This window comes from Schistocerca cancellata, chromosome 1, assembly GCF_023864275.1.
Source record: "Schistocerca cancellata isolate TAMUIC-IGC-003103 chromosome 1, iqSchCanc2.1, whole genome shotgun sequence".
NCBI lineage: Eukaryota > Metazoa > Arthropoda > Insecta > Orthoptera > Acrididae > Schistocerca > Schistocerca cancellata.
This window is the reverse complement of record NC_064626.1, coordinates 407,151,068-407,167,544: the sequence shown is the minus strand read 5'-3', so window position 1 is coordinate 407,167,544 and position 16,477 is coordinate 407,151,068.

Below are 16,477 nucleotides of genomic sequence, written 5' to 3'. Positions count from 1 at the left end.
GAACTCCCTGAAAGTTCAAAGATGTCATCTTCAGAATCATCTCTATTTCCTCGTCCCGGATTATTCATCCATAAGCCGGTGACACTTGTAAGGGTGTAGCCTTCACTTGCGTGTGTGTTATGTTAAATACAAACCTAGGATTGTCAACTGACAACCTAAATGTGCTACTGAGCTCAAAGCCACATCCTTAACATGAAATTGAAAAGCATCCTGTGTGTGTGAGAACCGAGCTCATCCATAAGAAAATAACAAGCAAACAACAATTTCACATTCAGTAAACTTGGGTAGTGCGTACTGTTTGAAAAAAAAAATCAAAATCAAAATAAAAACGTAACTGTATAAAAAACAAAATGTAATGTTGATCTATATAAGAATGTAGCCTGGATCGCAAGAAAATTTCTCCACTGACATATGACCCTGGTAAAATGAAAAGTCTGACAGAACCTACATTGCGCAAAGGAATGAACCTCACCTGCAAAATGGACTACTGGCAGAAACAGCAACACAGCAAGACTCCGCAAGAGCTAAATAGAATTCTGCTAACAACTAACTGCAGTTGGTCCAGGGAAATTGAGTTCATAATCTAGACACAGAATGCCACTGAAACACGACTTAACAATGAAGTTCTGAAATTTCAGTTAGGAAGGAACTTATCAAAGAAAACAATTATAGACTCTAATATGAAAATTTATTTAATCTAATTAAAATTCATTTAATCTAATAATCTCCATGGTACAGTAAATTAACTCAGAACGTTAGTCAATAGAATAATTATCAAGAAATCGACAGTGACGATAGTGAAGTGGACCAACAATTTAAGCCTAAAAAGTAAAAATAACTTTTTGCCTCATCAAATAATTCTCGTTTTTCATTCGAAAACTTTTTTTTTCCTTATGTTATCCAACGATTATTCTGAATCATCACTACTCCTCGTAATAAATCTGTAACTCAAACAGTTCCAGAAATGCGTCGATGCATTACAATGTACACACTGCATGCGCAGTAGTGTGTTTACATTTTGAGTAGTGCAGTTGCAGCTGAGGCGGTTATAAAGTTAAGTACTGACAAAGTTACTTGTGCACTGTTATATACTCATTAAATTTAATAGTTTTCATCCCTGTTTCGTGCTGTTTGTGGCGAAATAACAATTTAATAAAGTTTTGGAAACGTTCGCTCACTGTGTTTATTAGTTTTTATTTTTTACAGTTTTCTGTTTTCGTTTTTGTTGGTACTGGTATTATTTGTATTAATACATTTGTTATTTGTAATAATACACGTAGTTGTTTTATTAGTAGAGAGAGAAGTTCGAGACATTTATTGTTAGTTCTCTAAATAGTTCTACTTGTATAACTGAACTTAGGTAAAGAAATTGTATCGTTCTTTTTCAGTAACTGTAAAAATTTTACCACCAGTGAGAAGCGTGGTCTCTGTCATAGGTCTTTCATAGGTCTGTGTGTAGTGGGTTACGGTGTAGGATTTGTTCAAAGTATTTTCTTTGGAGGGAATGCAGTGGGGAAGCCAGAGGGCATTCTAGTGAGATGCTCTCCTGGGAATGCAGAATCTGTAGTAGAAATAAGTTGGTAGAGGAGCTGGAGCGTAAGATCTGTGCCATTCAGGTGCAGTTACAACGTGCAAAGGCGGAACTATATAGATTGCGGACTGTCAAGGGTGCTGGGGAATGGGAACTGGCAGTTGCAAGAAGGCAGCTAGGAGGAGGAAGTGTTCAGACAGCTATACTTTGGGTATATGCAGTAGATATGACCCACTGTCAGAGGTGAGTGGAGAGGAGCCTATTGTATCGGTAGGTGTAGAGAACATGCAGCAGTCCTCAGAAGTTAAGAGGCATAGGTCAGTTGCAAAGTCTAACAGAAAGAAGAGGGTTCTGCTGCTACGTAGTTCGCATAATAGAGGTATGGGCGAGCAGTTGCAGGAAGTGTTGGGGAGTGAGTACAAGGTCACCACCATTGTGAAGCATAGTTCAGGGTTGGCTCAGGTGACTGACAGCATAGGGGAGCTATATAGGATTCTTACGAAGGAGGATCAGGTAGCGATAGTGGGCGGAGCAGGGAACAATCTTGATAGGGACGGGGAATATGATATAGGTAGTGATCCGGTAAAGATGCACTGCGACTGTTTCAGTGTCATGATCGACCCCGTCTTAATGCGGCTGTTAGGTGCGTTAACATGGGGCTCTGCAGAGGGAATGGGTCACAGTTCAGTGGCGCCAGTTGAGTCTATGAGCAGATGAGGTTTCGCCAGGCATGGCCTGCATCTCAACAGTTATGCGAAGGGGAGGCTGGCAAAGATTATAGATGGAAGTGTAGGGGTGATGGTGGGACCAATCATGAAAAAATTCCTTTAGTAGTTAATATTAGAGGTGCACCTTTTTTAAATTGAAGTCAACTGATAGGTATACCTGCTTAAAGGCAGTCTCTCTAACCAATGACACACGTTCGGAGGACGTCATGTTTCCAAGTAGAAAAGGAATTATCATATTTCATCAAAATATAAGAGGTATTAGAGATCAAGTTAGTGAACTGCTTATAGATGTTGACTCTGAAATTTTTGGTATATCGGAACGCCACTTAAATAATTTGACAATACAGAGACTTCATTTACCAGGATACAGATTAGCTGGCTATTTTTCAAGGAGTTCCTTGCAGGGTGGGGGAGTGGCCATATATGCAAAAACAGTGTTGCATTTGAGTCTTTAGACGTATCACAGCAGTGCACTAAACAGGTATTTCAATGTTGTGCAGGGGCAGTTGAATTTAGTGAAACTAAACTTCCAATTGTTGTTGTTTATAGGTCCCCTAACTCTGACTTCAGAGCATTTCTGCTCAAGCTACAGAGGGTTCTTGATTCACATTATAGCAAGTACCAGAAATTAGTTATATGTGGTGATTCAATATTAATTTTGTATATGATGATGCAAGAAAAAGTATGTCGGTAGATCTCCTAAATTCACATGATCTGATGCAGACTGTGTTTTTTTCCAACTAGGGCGCAAGGGAACAGAAGCACAGCCGTAGACAATTTTTTTGTTCATTCTTCATTATTAGTTGGGCATTCTGTTAGTAAAATGGTGACTGGCCTTTCAGACTATGATGCACAAATTTTAACACTGAAAGGCTATTGTACTCAAACAAATGTCACATTTAACTACAAACTATATAGGAAAGTTAAACCAACAGCAATACAGAGTTTCTTAAACCTCGTCAAGGAACAAGAGTGGTAAGATGTTTATAGTGCCGACAACGCAGATGACAAATATAATACTTTACTCAACATATTTATCATGCAATTTGAGAGTTGCTTTCCATTAGAACATTCTAATCAGGGTACTAGCAGTAAAAGGCAGCCTGAGTGGCTGACAATTGGGATAAGGTTATCACTCCTTCTATTCTGTCGAGGAGTTACTTGAAAAATTAAGCTGATTCTTGTTGTATTGTTCATTGTGTTTACTTAAACTTACGGCTTGACTTTTTTCGGGAACATAAACATTTTATTTTCATCTGTTATTACTTTTAAGTTGTAATTTCATGTGCTGACACGTTCCTTGACCTTGGAGATTTGCTCCTCAATTTGGTCCTACGGAGCTCGACGAGAAAATAAAAAAAAAAATGAAAATAAAAAATCGAACCCCGCCTGCTGCACACCGCAGCTATACGCTACTGACTGTCAAAGATTCTACGACTCCAAAGTGCTGCCGTCCCAGACACAGACACTGTTGCCGAAGAAGTGTTTCTCTGACCACAATTCTTCAAATATAATATTTCTTTTAGAAATATTAACAAATCCAATAACATCATCAAAAAATAGCCGTCTTACACACTCTATACGAGCGCTGGTAAATTGGTGGATGATCTCTAGTGTTGACACGGTGTTTTATCGTGGGCTGCTAGATCTGTTTTTTCTCCACTCCGAATTTGAAAGCACCTGAAAATTGACGCGAGTATCTGTTACTCGCCACATTGTTCCTTGATCAGATAAGATCCTTTTGGCATTCAAGAGTAGCTTCCTCGCTTCCGTTGTCTGTAATGGTAGCGGAGCAGAATTCTTAATTGACACTAAAACGGACTGACCGAGGTGGTGCAGTGGTTAGCACACTGGACTCGCATTCGGGAGAACGACGGTTCAGTACCGCGTCCGGCCATACTGATTTAGGTTTTCCTTGATTTACCTAAATCGCTTCAGGAAAATGCCGGGACGGTTCCTTTGAAAGGGGCACGGCCGACTTCCTTCCCCATTCTTCCCTAATCGGATGGTCTCCTCCCTAAATCAACTCAACCCAACCCACTAAAATGGGCTTACCTCTTTGGATGAATTATGGATGACGTTGACAACTACTTATCCAAAATTCCCCACGATCACCCGTTTATCTGCATGTCTACAGTGATGAGCGGAACTCTTCTCTTTGACGAATTCCGGGCAACAATGTCTTCAACGGCATACAGTCGCTCTGAGCAATCAAAGTTATGCGTATTTATTAGAAAAGTTTCGTGGATCCGTAACTCTGGTTTTCCATAGTCTACGACTGCTTGTGATACCCGCAAAAAGTTCCATTCGAGAAAAACATAATGCCTACCTACTGTTAAAGCGACCAAGTCGAAAGGTTGTATTCTATCGTGGATAGTTATTCTTGTGTTACAAGTTCCTGTCGGCTGGACATACTGCTGTTATGGTTGAGGTCTTGCGACATTATAGTCGTCGAACACTTGTCTTCTTTCTCTTCAGTAGTAAACAACGTGTCCAGAGCATCCACAGTGGAAATAAACGTGAGTGTTGTGCGTCCTTCAAACGTCTGTTCTTCTGCTGGGCATTTTACTTAGTGAAGGATTTGGTTGTACTTGTGTTTGCGGAATGTTGGGTTGTTGTTAGACGGAAAGGAAGTAAGTTTGAGTTGGCCGACACCATTCTTCATTACGCACTCTACCCACGGTGGAAAGATGCTAAAGGCCGATATACCTTTTCCTCAATAATCTCCGTTATCTCCTGAAGTATCGGTTCGACATTCTAAAATGTTATCATTTGTGTATTCGGGCAGATATTTCTGGCTTCCAAACAATGCCTTATTCTTGTTTTACTTCTTGGTGTATGAGAATGACGAGGGCGTTGGCATCTTCCACAACTCACATAGGTACCACATTCGGCACTCGGAAATACTTCTTTTGTTGGTCTCCTTTCCATCGTATTTCCTCGATTCACTGGCATTGCTTGATAAACTCTTCTGTCTTTGTCACATCCTTTACCAGAAGGACTGGGTATATGTCTTGCCCCACTCTTTTCAGTGTGACATTTTGTCGGCTTCTGTCAAGTTAGCATTCACGTTGTGGCCTACAACAAAACATCAGTATCTACGATTATGTCGTTTCCCCATGACGTTGGTTCCTGCTCTTCAGTTGTTCTTCCGCTAATCGAATTTACTGCTGATTGTCGCCAAGGGTTTTCTTCAGTTGGCACTGGAATTCTGCCTAGCTATGGAGATCCTTTTCGTTGTTCTCGAACCACTGCCTGACTTTGCCGTTCAAGTAGAAGTACACAGTTGCCAAAGACATTGTTTCTTCCCATTTGGTGTATTTGATGACTCCGTCGAAACGTTTCAGCCATTTGGTTGATTCTTGAGCAGCATCTCCGGAGAACTCAGATGGATATCTGATGTGCAGCTGACTTACATCGGCTTTGAATACTTTGATCCCCTGAATATATGGGCCGCGGGAACGATGTACTGTTTGTATTCATGCTTCTGTCTACATAGACGAAGGCTTTTACATTATTCTTTGACTGTAGCTTCTTCAAAAAAATTTCATGTTAACTTACGTTCATCATTTTGTGTTCATTTGTGGAACTTTGTTTGAACTTGGAAGACTTTGTTTATTTTCGAACACTTGCAACATCCAAAACCTCAAATTTTCACTTAACTATTTATTACAACCTATTTTCACTGTTCCACCTGCAGTATTATTATATTCATAATATCCAACATCAAAGCAAACGGTGTACTAAGCCTGTAACGCCAAATGGAAGACAACCTGCCAAGTGTTTTGAGATAGTATTGTAAATGGGGCACATGTTTCTAAACTGATTATATTCCAGAATTTATTTTGGTGGCACTATCTCGAGGAACAATACACAACCGTCTGTGATGTGACGGGGATGGAATTCTATCACTGGAGTCACGTAAAATCATTGGTGTATGTGTGTAACTGCCTGATAGTAACTTAGATGCCTGGTGACTTCTTTTTAGAGGCAATTGAGAGTGTGTTGCCAAATTTTATGCACCATTGCAATGTAAGTTTGAGAGTGGTGGTCATCAGTTCTCCAAATGTTATGAAGCGAAGTTCTTGTTGCATGATCAAAGTTGTTTATGGTAATCAAATACTCAACATTAGTTACCAATAATTAGCTTCTTACCTCAACCTGACATTTAAATTTTTAATTTCGGACCATATTGTGTATTTTATGACGGTGGATTAGTTTTGCAAGTCTGACTCAGTGGATTTTTCGCTTCTAATGCAGAGACTGGCTTCTTCAGTTTCAGTGTTGACGAAAAGTTTTGTATAAAGGAAGGAATTATGGTTGACATTAGTACTTGATTTCTAATATATTTTTTCGTTAGTAACATAAATCAGCAACAATAAGACAGGCAGATGCCACAAATCTACACGATATCAAAAATGGCATCTAATACACCAGAAATTACTAAACTATACAAGATTATACACTACACTTATTACAATACATATACCATACCATTATTCTTCATTTCTTTCATCGCGCTCATGTTTCCTTCCATGCACACCAGTCATTAAACTTACACTTTTGCTGGCGTAGAGTTAGTAAAATTGTTTGGTAACCTGTTGAACTTCGTGCAGTAAAACGATTATGGCAGGCCATTTTACTTTTCTCTAAACGAGAAATGCGACGGTGAACGTACCTTTCTGAAAATATTTCCAGTCATTTCACTATCTATGTCAACAGTTGGCATCTACGATTGGAATAGCGTATCAAAAGATTTTCAAACGTCATTTCCTTCGTATTAGATATTATTAGTGCTGCTTGGCAGGGTGCTCGTCAGAAGAACATCACCAGCAAAGTTCCGTAATTTGGGATAGCAGCTGATATTGTCTCTGGCTCATATTCCATTTTCGATTTATTCCACCACTATGTTCTACAAGGGAGCTCAGCTCCGACGAAAGATGACAACAGACAGGTTTGTTATCGTTCCAGGTTATTGCATGTTGTTTAATAAGCATGGTACCGGTTTCGTCCTTGAGCCTTGAAGTCTCTCAAGTTGAACAGGTCACAAATTTTCCACCTATTTTCGCTCGTTGTTGATGCTAGAAACGCATGTTGCTCATCATAATCCACCTTAATGATTCTCTAAACTTACGTTGGATAAAATACATAAAGTAATCCGCTCACAAGAGAAAAGACGATACTTTACGCAGAGGCAGAATGGAGAGGCTTGCCTGATGATGGAAAAAATACCAGAACGATAAATGAACGTCGGTGAAAATGGTTCAAATGGCTCTGAGTACTATGGGACTCAACATCTTAGGTCATAAGTCCCCTAGAACTTAGAACTACTTAAACCTAACTAACCTAAGGACATCACACACACCCATGCCCGAGGCAGGATTCGAACCTGCGACCGTAGCAGTCCCGCGGTTCCGGACTGCAGCGCCGGAACCACACGGCCACCGCGGCCGGCGTCGGTGAAAAGAATGAACCTTATAGAATACGTCTGCACGATCAGCGTAAATTGAAAAATGGCTTAAGAAAACAAATAAAATATTAAAGGTCAATGTAAAACGCCCGAGAAAAATTATGCAGTATCTCTTAGTATGTCTTCCTTCTGTAACGTTGTCCTTATAGAGAAATGTGTCGGAATTCACATATGGGAAGGAAGGATTTTTATAAATTACGAGAGAAACAGACTTTACTTTTTGTTTTCACATGTGTCTTAAGAAGATTGGAAAATTTGGGAAACATTAGTAACCGGGCACTGAAAAACTCACATTTAATCTAGCATGAGTTTCGTAAACGTCACTCAGCAAGAGCGAACTTCCAGTTTTCTTCCTCTTAAATGGTACAAACCGGTTTAAAATCAATTCGTTAAGAATCGCACCTATCATATCTAAGACATTATTCTTCAAAACAAAAATCGTATTAATTTACGGTTCTCGACATTCATATTTTAGTACTATATGCCAATAAATCAAAATGATGGAGAACTAGTGACTATTGTAGGTTGTGAGATAAACAAAATTAGCTTCACCGTTTCAGTAGGCTGTATAATGTCGAAGGGAAGTGAGACTAGGAGATAAATGTTTATAAACACAGTCAAGAACACAATGTATGGTACGCATAGATGACGGATGTGGTAAATAATTATTAACTATCAGATCTTCAACAGTGTCATTCTCATACATTCAACATAAAATATTAACGTGCAGATCAACAAGATAGTCTTACTGTCTATTGTTGCTGCATCATTCATCACAGTTTATTATTTGCATTTAAATCTCGCCACCATTTCCTTTAGATGATGTTTGCAAGTGTTTCTGAACAAATTCTTAATAATCCTTTCCAATCCTTCTTGCGTTGAGAATTACTTCATACTGCATTAGTCACTTTAGTTATCCATACAAGCTATTTGTTTGTCGTCCAAAAGTAAGAGTCTTGAATAAAGTCGTAACAGAAGCCTCTTTGCATTAGCATTACCGAAATGAAGGTTAACAAAGTAACATGAAATACATAAAAGTTAGAAATAAATACACTGAGTATGAAACAATAACAAAATGTCTCAAAAAATTTCGCAGACTACACAGTCAGTGACCGCTCACTGGAATCTGGTCGCAGCGAAGGCAGATTCCAGACTGGGATTTATCGGAAGAATGCTAATGAATTGCATTTCGGCAGTTTGCCTGCGTAGGAAGTTGTAAAATCCTTCTTCGAAGAATAATCGAATACTGTTCGTCGGTCTAGGGAGCTTACTGTCTTCGATTAGCGGTAAGTTCAGATTGAAAGAAGAAGGAGTTTGTTGCGGATGCGTGAGAGCGTGACATAAACGGTCAACAGCTTCCGTTAGATGCTTCAAGAGAATGATAGGTTTCGCGAAGTGCACTATCTTCAAAATTCTGAGTGTCAACGTCTCAATGCGGGGTAGTGTAATCACCACCTTTTTCTGAAAGGTACGAGTATAACCTTCGTTCTACTCGGCAAAGTTCAACATGTAGTGTAAAATGTTAACGGGCCTTGATATTCTGCGCTAGAAAATTACTAACCTGATTTGTAGAGCGATAACGCTCTATAAGCGATATAACGAGAGGACAAGGCCAGGTCAAGTGAAGTAGAACTAGGGACAGCAGACAAGAGTTTATAATTTTATTGACGCTGGCAGGAATAGGACTAAAATATAACACGCTGGTTGCATGAAATTTATAATGCCATCGTAGGCTACCTTGACGTTATGTGGAATAATGTGTTTTGGCACTGCCAGGTGGGAAACAACGAATAAAAATAAATTGAAGTAATAAATGTGAAATAATGAAAAGTTGTGTATTATCGTTTAAAAAGGATTTCAGTTTATCATAAATACTTTTTAACTTCTGATGTTTAATGCGAAGAAAATGAACGAACAAAATTTACCGACACTGTTATATGATGAGGATACACCAATGTTAAGCATATCACACGACCTTGTGCTTGTGCCAGAAAGCAAGAAATGCCTGCCGTGTAAAGGAAGTGTGGTAAACAGGCACTTCAGGTTAGAATTTGTCAATGGATGAACAATGTAAAAACGTTAATGAATAATAAACAAGGGAACAAGGGCGGAATGATTAAAAACTGGATATAAGATAAAAGTAACTTCCCACATGTGGAGAAAATTTTCGTCAAAATTAGAAGTTTTTCCATATCAGTCATTACTTTACAGCATTGTAATTCTATGGTAGAACATCAAAGAAAAATACGAGAATTAAGTGAAGTGAAACATTTTAAATGTGGCATTATAATGTGAGTGCTAACAAGCAGAACAAAATAGATTATAAAGCTACTGCGTAACCTGACAACGTGACAGTGTCCAAGAGGCAGATTCATCGTTTTATAATAGCAGGCTGTCTATAAACCAGAAGAATTTTGTAGAAACTAACTCTGGTGATGATAACATATCAACAACAAAAAAATACCGGACAACGTACGTTGGTAAAGAAGACTGTAGGAAATTGTAACAGGAAGAATGGATGGAATCTCCGCGGACTGTGAAATTAAGATTATAGAGAAACCTAAATGTATATTCCTTTAATTCGACACCTGTGAGACGCAGGTTATGAATTTTATTGATTTTCTGAAACAACAACATCTCTTCGACTTTATAGAGCATTTTTATTCACAGTATTGTCAAGGACTAGAGCTCTAAGATGAGGTTGGGCACTCCATTAAACCAGAGCGGGTTTATTAAAACTATTTTGCTGGTGAAAAAATTTATTTGCTGCTGATGAAATTTATTTATGAAAAGAGTGACACCTTACAAACTGACATTCAACTGAACTTATTATGAATATGAAATGCCGAAGCAAAATATATATTTTTTTCTTTTATTTTTCTTCTTCCACAGGAAAATATAAAATTATTTGCTGTAATGATCTAGCAACAGAACAGGTGTCATGCTTCAACCGCCTAGGTTGAAATATAATTCATAACAGCAAGTGCAACGTATTATGTAAAATACGTAATTTCAAAACACATACGATTAGGGAATAAGGTCATTTAAAACTGTGACTAAAAAGGTTACATCCGCGAAATTTTATACGATAACGGAAACATCTTGCAGACTAGTCAGACGAAATATCCCAAAAGCTGTGATCTTATGCAAAGTCAGCAAGGGTTTTTTCTTCGTATAGTCCCAAGAACGCCGAAATGGCATATACTGACACAAATGGTCGAGGAATAGAAATTTAATTAGAAATTGTTCAATATTGGAAATATACGTAGGCCTGATGTAATATCTGAAAGGTTCTGTACGGTTTATGATAAACAAAATGCTTCCTTCAGGTAGCAGTTTGTTGCAAGCACACTACAACAACAAAGGGTTCCAAGTGACGAGAAAATGTCATTCATGTCTTCAAAAAAGGCCGTCGCACAGAGCCACACCATTGTTGGCCTGTAGTACCGACGACAGTCTCTTAACCCTGCTGTTCTGTTCACTTTTACTTGACATATATACTGTTCGGGTCAATATGACCCGACATATCAAAATGCTTTAGAAACATAAATTTTGGTACAGTTTTAGCTATCGACATTGTTGTTCTATTCCAGTACCTTGTTAGTAATAATAATAATAATAATAATAATAATAATAATGGTAATAATAATAATAATAACAATGCATACAACTTTATTGAGGGATATTTTTCATTTAAATATGCACATAAATTTGAAACAACAGACAGTTTCCATTACAGGCATTCAACTTAGAAAGCACTACAGTTTTTCCATACTTCTATTCTTATTGTTGACAGTTTAGACGTAAGTATTGACATTTTCTAACAACAGACAGTTGTCATTACAGATATTCATCTTAGAGCACACTACAGTACAGAACACACTACAGTTTTTTTATTACATTCCAACATAGAAAGCACTACAACTTTAGAATCCTCTCTTCTTACTGATTGTAGTTTAGGCACAAGTATTCACATAAATTTGAAACAACAGAATTTTCAATACAATCATCTTATAAAATACTACAGTTCTTTTCTTACTGCTTGCACTGTGGACACAAGTAGGTTACATGTTTCTTGCAAATATGTTTACTACATTTTCCACACACCATGTTTGTTTTATTGTCATTACTTGATGGACAGAACTTACAGCGTGCACGTTTTGTAGATTTTCTTGTTGTTACCGATTCTGACACACCACCCACATCATTCGGGTTTTGGATGCTTGTGACCATTCTCAAAGAATCTTCTGTTCTTGGGAAATGCGTTCTTGATGCAATATGTTCTTTTATCAGTGACTTTCCAAGTTCCTCCAAGAATATTCTCCTTCTAGTCAATTTGCTTGCATTCCAATTAGGGTCAACCGAAATCCACAAAACGTATGCATTATAAGCAGAAACATCAAGAATATTGTAGAAAACTATCATTGGCCACCTATTACTTTTTCGTTTGCATGTATATGTACCTAATAACTGATCAAGCGTGTCTACAGCACCTTTGGTTGAATTATAGTCCAAAATCATTTTTGGCTTCTTATCAGCCCTGTCACTGATTTCCGCATCATGGTGGAGAGTGCTCATAAGTACAACATTCTTGTGTCTCTTAGGAATATAATTAACCACAGTAGTGTCATTTGTGAAGTAAAATGAAGAGCTGTGTACCTCCTTGTTGGTCATTTTGTGTGGAAGCTCCGGCTTATTTTTCCGTATAGTTCCCAACATAGTCAATTTCCTTTTCAGAAGCAGCTGCCCCAAATTGTACGACGTAAAAAAGTTGTCACACGTGATATTCTGACCACGTAACTCAGAAGTGAGATCAGATACCACCCTCATTCCCTGATTTCTTTCTGGTGCCGCTCCACTCACCTTTCCTGTATAAATTTGGGCTTTCAGTACGTATGAAGTTTTGCTGTCACACATGGTCCATATTTTGATCCCATATTTTGCCGGTTTACTTGGGATATACTGCTTGAATGGACAGCGACCTCTAAATGCTACTAACTGCTCGTCAACAGTAACATTTTCTCCTGGATTATACAGTTGAGGAAGGACCTCTACCCACTTCTCCCAAATACTACGAATTGCGGCAAGTTTGTCAGTACGTCGTCTTTCCTCTCTAGTAGATTTCTTGTCAAATCGCAGGACACGTGATATCTTACAGAATGTTTCATGAGACATGGTTGCTCGAAATATGTTTCGCCCAGTATCTTTATCCCACAAACTTTTTGTAGACTCCCCATGAGATCGATATACACCCGCTAGGAGTAAGAGTCCTAAGTATGCATGGAAAACAGAACCATCAATATCTGTCCACTGTTCACCATAAACTCGCTGCCCTTCAATATTTGTCATCTCTATTATTTCATTTTGAAGCGCTGTGTGAAATACTGCTTCAAATGAACATTTTACATCAGATATTCTGCTGACTGCATACCTGGTAACTCCTGGGGTACTCTTGATGATGTTCGAAGCTGGTAGGCGACCATGTTGTGCTGGTGGATGCAACTGCCATTCTATATTCCCATTTTTAGAAAGAAAAGTCTCTACACTATTTTGTATGGGCTGTGGACTGTCGTAACTGTCATCGGAACACTCGCTTTCAGATGCATTGCTGATGTGATCTTCAAACTCAGAAAGTGATCCTTCATCTGGTGAGGCATTTACTATTTCTTCCAACTCACGATCATTCAATGGTCTCATCGCCATGGTGTCACAAGTCAAACTGGGCAGAAACAAAGCATTCCAATTATTGAGAACTGCCAATTATTATTTCCTGGGGAAAGCAACAAACAAGCCCATTGTTGTGAACGCATGGAGCTTTAGGTGATTGTTGAGAGTAAGTTGGAATGATGCAGTCACTATTCCCACACAACACAACAAAAATAATTTTCGCCATTTCCAGATTTTAGAAATAAATACGAGTTACACTAAACATATTTGTGTCGGGTCATTATGACCCGAACATTACATATGCAACTATTACAGTTGAAGCCCAAACTTCTTAAACTTTTTTAAAACCTTTTAAAACACATGCTGCTCATCCATTTTCAGACAAAGTCACAAAGTTTCATAAATATATATTGGTATTTACATAATGTAAAATAACGTTCATATTCGTTTCGGGTCATATAGACCCGAACAGAACAGCAGGGTTAAACAAAACTATGTAACACACTTTGGGCACTCGCGTTATGTTGTTAAAGAATGAAAACTTCATCTATGAGAATCAGCATTAATTCCACAAACAGAGATTTTATGAAACTAACACGCTCTGCTCGCCCATGGAAAGCAGAACATCTCAACGACACATGTTGAGGTACTTCTTTACTCACAGATGGCACTACAGTCCGTATTGTCACTTAGTGAACGTACCGTGATCTTAACGAGTTATCGAATCAGCTTTGTGACCTCATTCACGACTTTCTACCACACAGGACTCAGCATGTGTTCAAGTCAAAACCGGTAAATCTAGAAGTACATTTTGGAACACCTTAAGTGAATGTTACAGAGGCATTGCTGTTCACGATATACAAATGACACAGGTGCACCGTTTCCCCACTATTGAAGCTAGTGATGCACAGAGAAGGTCTTCAAACTGTCGTGTGACGGATATTCTTTTACAGACGTTGTTGACGACCTCTGGATTTCTTTTTATGGTCGTAGATGAAGCGGTTGGTGCACGAGAAATAGATAGTCACTCTGGAAGAACTGGTTGTGTTTTTGATTGATGTTGTAACCATTATTCGTGAAACACTTGATTATTTTGAGCGTGTTAGGGAATTATTATCAAGCAGATGCCAGCTGTGCATTAATGTAAACTTGATACTTTTTCAACAACATTTCAAAAACGATACTCATCACCCGGTAGTTTGAGCACCATATCTGAAAATCAGTAGCATCAAAACCTACGTGAACCCAAAGAGGGAAAACGATGCGCCTGTGACGTTTTTACCACACAACGGGAAGTTTTCTTTCTATAGCGTATAAACTCTCTAAAACTTTATATACGTAGTTCTTTTACATCCTGTGAGTGGATCACTAGACAGATAACGTTGTAAGTACTGTCAGATGGTTGGAGGAAGATAAAGTTGTGCATTTTTTGAAGGTTGGTATACAATGCTGTGGGTAATCTGTATGGTTGGAAATGAACACACTTTGTACGCGGCTATTGCAGTGTAGACACTTTTATTGCTCCAGGATGACTGGTTTCAACAGTTCTTACATTGCCATCATAAGGTTGTGTTGCTACATAACATGAAGTTAAAGCATAAAAGGCACTAGAGCCACTTTTACATGTCTTGATAAAAATGCAGTTGGTAAAATGCACACAGCTAATAAAATGCACACATTTAATAAAATCCTTGCATCGTCCGTGCATATTGATGGCGGACATAATTATCACAAGCGAAATGCAGGAAGGCCAGCGGGAAACCACAATTTTGGCAGTCGGCCCTCAGAGTAAACAAGTGTAGCATTTACGTGTAAATAGGTGTATGGACACACTATTGTTCGATTACACATTTAGCGAAAAATTACTAGAAACAGTAACAAGAGTAAAATATCTGGAAGCAGCCATCCAGAGCAATGTACAGTTGAGAAAACACTATCACTTATCGGAGAAACAAATGCCAGTCTGAGATTAATTGGAAGAATCGTAAGTAAATGTTACTCATCCATGAAAGAAGTGACAACGTTCGTGCCGTCTGTTCGTAAGTATCGTTCGAGACCCGTACCGTGTAGGATTAAGAGGGAACAGAGAAAATCCGAAGAACAGTGACATATTTTATTACGGATTCGTTCATTAGCGTGAGGGCGTAACCGAGATACCCACCAAATTCCAGCAGTAGAGGCACGAGTGCGATTACTGTCATAACTACAACTGTATGTGTTCCCAGGCCAGTAAGGCTACATATTACTTGCTCGTACATAGATCTTGAAAATGGAGCTCGTTGCGAAACTCAGCGAAGTTAGTGACTGTACGGAACTTGTTATTCTTACAGCTCACAATTCTAGAACGGAAGAGGAAATAGGAGATTGGTGCCAGAAGTACAATACATCAAAAATGTAAGGTGGCTGCAGAGTATAGACGTAAACGTTCAATGTATTGTGTTACTCTGAAAGCAGATAGTGCTAAGAATAAAATACAATGGTACTTGAGACGAAGCTTCTGCGTGGAGTTAACGATTGCGATCTGCTGGTTGTCGGAAGAATAAAGACACAAGATCTGTGCATGTAGCTTCTAGTTCGTAAAATGCCGCAACGAAACACACAAGCTGAAAGACCGTTTGGAGTAAACCGATGGTGTCAGATTATTAAAAGACAAATCATGTAGTACTGTGCCATGTAGTACACGAGCTTACGGGTACCACACATGTGATGGACCAAAGGGTCAAGCCGGAATTGGCAGCCACCTAACTTCTGTTAGGCAGAAAATCTTCTTCAAACCGAAATACTTTATTCTCAGTGCTACAATACACTTCTCAATCAGGAAACTGACATGGGTCTAACTTTATTGCGTAGTAATATCGGCTGGGGAAGATATGGGTCTGCTCAAGTGGCATAATTTTTCAACGACATCCGCCTCTCTGCAGCTATCTAGGCGGTTCGGAAAGTTTGATGTTGGTATTATTCGGCTAAGTTATTACAGTCAGAATTATTATTCCCTTGGCATTCGACGACGGTATTTATTTTAGAGTAATGAGAGTCTCAGCTGCCAATCACATAGGATTTTTGGTTTCCATTGCTGCCAAC